This window comes from Hylobates moloch, unplaced genomic scaffold, assembly GCF_009828535.3.
Source record: "Hylobates moloch isolate HMO894 unplaced genomic scaffold, HMol_V3 SCAFFOLD_5985, whole genome shotgun sequence".
NCBI lineage: Eukaryota > Metazoa > Chordata > Mammalia > Primates > Hylobatidae > Hylobates > Hylobates moloch.
In genome coordinates this window covers 846-4,220 of record NW_026658260.1, presented here as the reverse complement: position 1 = coordinate 4,220, position 3,375 = coordinate 846, and the positions used below count along the sequence as shown (strand labels likewise).

The 3,375-nt window shown below is 56.0% G+C and overlaps 1 long non-coding RNA gene across 1 annotated transcript; it reads right to left on the bottom strand.

Moving 5' to 3' along the window:
- Positions 1-3,077, bottom strand: LOC116465529 (uncharacterized). Its single transcript, XR_004247212.2, has 3 exons — positions 2,938-3,077; positions 304-354; positions 1-102 (listed from the first exon to the last, which is right to left on the bottom strand). It is a non-coding gene; the product is annotated as an uncharacterized LOC116465529 (long non-coding RNA).
- Between the last annotated feature and the right edge of the window lie 298 nt (positions 3,078-3,375).

Sequence of the window (3,375 nt, the reverse complement as noted above, 5' to 3'; positions counted from 1 at the left end):
TGGGGGTGGTGATGATCTCAGAAAAAGAGCTGAACCCTGGATTGCAGCGACAGGCGGTGGCATTGACACACGAGGAGTTCTGAGGGCACCACCGGGCACAGCCTGCAAGAGCAGGGAGCACGGTCAGAAGGTGAGGGGCAAGGGGATCCACAAAAAGGGGGCCCTGGGGGAGATGGGACAAGGCACTAAGTTTCCCGTGCGCGAGCCCTCTCTTTCCCTGGGCTGAAGGGGGCTGGGCGGGGGTCCAGGGCCCTCCCCAGGCTCTGGCTGTGGACTGTGCTTTCTGCTTCCCAGCAGACTCACCCCTGGAGTCCTGGGTTTCAGCTCCCAGCAGAGTCAGCCAGATACAGAATGCTGCAACAGAGAAAGGAAAGCGGGTCAGAAGGAATCCCAGGGTGGGAAAGGAGGCGTAAGGGTGATGCATTTTGTGGGAGGAGGATGCTGACCCCTCTCAGGCTCAGATCCTGCCCGTCGTTCAGAGTTGAGCAGATGTCACGTCCCACTCGGATGCTCAAAGCCAGAGAGTCTGTCACCCTGTCCTCATGGGGGTGGGTTTTGTTTTGTTTTGTTTTGTTTGACACAGGGTCTCGCTCAGTCACCCAGGCTGGGCTGCAGAGATGCGATTATAGCTCACAGCAGCCTCCAATTCCTAGGCTCCAGCGATCCCCCTGCCTCAACCTCCTAAGTAGCTGGGACCACAGGTGTGCACTGCCATATTTTAAATTTCCTTCCTTCCTTCCTTCCTTCCTTCCTTCCTTCCTTCCTTCCTTCCTTCCTTCCTTCCTTCCTTCCTTCCTTTCTCTCTCTCTCTCTCCCCCCTGCCTCTCTCTCTCTCTCTCTCCCCCCTGCCTCTCTCTCTCTTTCTTTCTTTTTGAGGCAGAGTCTTGCTCTGTCGCCCAGGCTGAAGTACAATGGTGCGATCTCGGCTAATTGCAATCTCTACCTCCTGGGTTCAAGCGATTCTCCTGCCTCAACCTCCAAAATAGCTGGGACTACAGGCACCCATCACCATGCCTGGCTAAGTTTTTGTATTTTTAGTAGAGATGGGGTTTCACCATATTGGCCAGGCTGGTCTTGAACTCCTGACCTCAGGTGATCTGCTGGCCTTGGCCTCCCGAAGTGCTAGGATTACAGGTGTGAGCCACGGCTCCCAGCTCAAAAATTTTAAAATAATTTATTTATTTTTATTATTTATTATTTTTTTGAGACGGAGTCTCCCTTTGTCGCCCAGGCTGGAATGCAGTGGTGCAATCTTGGCTCACTACAACCTCCACCTCCTGGGTTTTTAAGTGGTTCTCCTGCCTCAGCCTCCCGAGTAGCTCGGACTACAGTCATGAGCCACCACGCCCAGCTAATTTTTGTATTTTTTAAGTAGAGATGGGGTTTTACCATGTTGGCCAGGCTGGTCTCAAACTTCTAACCTCAGGTGATCTGCCCCCCATGGCCTCTCAAAGTGCTGAGATTACAGGCATGAGCCAGCGTGCCTGGCCAAAAAAATTAAAAACAATTTAAAAAATTATTTTAGAGACAGAGTCTGGCTCTGTTGCCCAGGCTGATCTTGAACTCCTGGCCTCAAGCGATCCTCCCGCCTCAGCCTCCTGAGCTTGGCTTGGGGGTGGGCTTTAAGGAACTGAAGAGTAGGGAAGGGCCATGAGCCTGGTGGGGGTCTCAGCTCCAGCTGCTGCTCTTCTGACTTGGGGGGTGTCTGGTGTGCCTGAGCATTTACTGCCATCTTCATTTCTTTAGGTAAAAATGAAGGCATGGTCAGGCACAGTGGCTCAGGCCTGTAATCCCAGCAGTTTGGGAGGCCCAGGTGGGCAGATTACCTGAGGTCGGGAGTTCGAGACCAGCCTGCCCAATATGGTGAAACCCAGTCTCTACTAAAAATACAAAACATTAGCTGGGCGTGGTGGCAGGCTCCTGTTACCCAACTACTTGGGAGATTGAGGCAGGAGAATCGCTTGAACCCAGGAGGCGGAGGTTGCAGCAAGCTGAGATCATGCCACTGCACTCCAGCCTGGGCGACAGAGCAAGACTCCGTCTCAGAAAAAAAAAAAAAAAAAAAAAAAAAAAAATGATGGCGCTGGATCCCCCAGGCTCTAAGACGCCCTGGACCCACATGCTTCCTCAGGGACACAGGTGCACACGCCACAACCGCCGCCAGCCCTGGCGGCCCGTCCTGAAACCCAGTGGTGATATTTCACCCCGGGCGCCCCTCCCACAGGAAAACGCTGTGGCCGCCTGTTGGGGTGCCTGTGGAGCTGCGGTTCCCAGGGCTCAGGGGGTTCCCCTTCCCAACGCATGTCCTGAGGGACCCTCCTCAGGTCACCAGGGGCTTTAGAGATGGGGGGCCTAGGGATCTCCTTGCTGTTCACCAGAGAGAGAGACAGACAAAGAGGCAGAGGTGGAGAGAAAACAGATTAGAGAGATAGGGAGACTGAAAGAGAGATAGAAGAAGAGAGAGAGACAGAGAGAGAGAGAGAAAGAGAGGGAGAAGCTGGGGGTATCCTGCAGTGGAGAAGTCCTGGCCTCTATTTTCCCCGCCCCCCCCCCCCCCCCCCCTCATGTCTTTCTATGTGCTATATTAAGACCAGTGGCTCTGGGGTCCCAGCACTCACTTTTTGCCCCTTTCCTTCCCCCGTGCCTCAGTTTCCCCTCTTAGGGAGCAGATGCCAAATTGGCTCCAGTAGAAAGCTTGAGGATCCCTCCGGGCAGGGTAGCAGGCTCCGAGAGCACCCTGGAGTTCCTGCCGGGGTGTGGGGGTGCCCAAGCACCACCAGCCCCCCTCGCCGTGTGCCCGTGAGTGCCTGCTTGACAATGTGGCTTCCTCCATCGCAGGCCCCACAGACACCAGCGGCGCCTCCTGTTTCTCAGACGCAGCTAAGGGGTCCCGCTGGAGCTTCCTCGCCCCTCCTAGCGGGGCCTCAAAGTACTTACCGAGAAAGACGCGGCCTCCCATGGTTTGAGCTGCCGGCAGGAGCAGCAGGGGAAAGAGTGAGTGGGACAGGGCTGTCCCGCCTCCACAGGCTGGGCAGTTGTGCAGGCTGTCCCGAGGCCAGGACTTTATGAAGGAGGGGGTGCGGACAGCCGCTGGCCCAGGGCCCTCCCCGGAACTGGCGGTGCAGCTGGAAGCCAGCAGGAAAGTGCAATAAAAACACAGACCCAGGGGCGCTGCGCGCGCGCGCGCACACACACACACACACACACACACACACACACACACACGCGTGCACTCGCTCAGCAAGAATGAAGTGCAACCTACTTTAAAAAACCCTCTGCTAGAGTTTCCACCATGTGGCTCTGACGAACCCTCTGGCCTCTGTGTTGGGGCTGGCTGCTCTGCAGGGGAAGGTGTGGCGGTCTCACCTGGGGCCA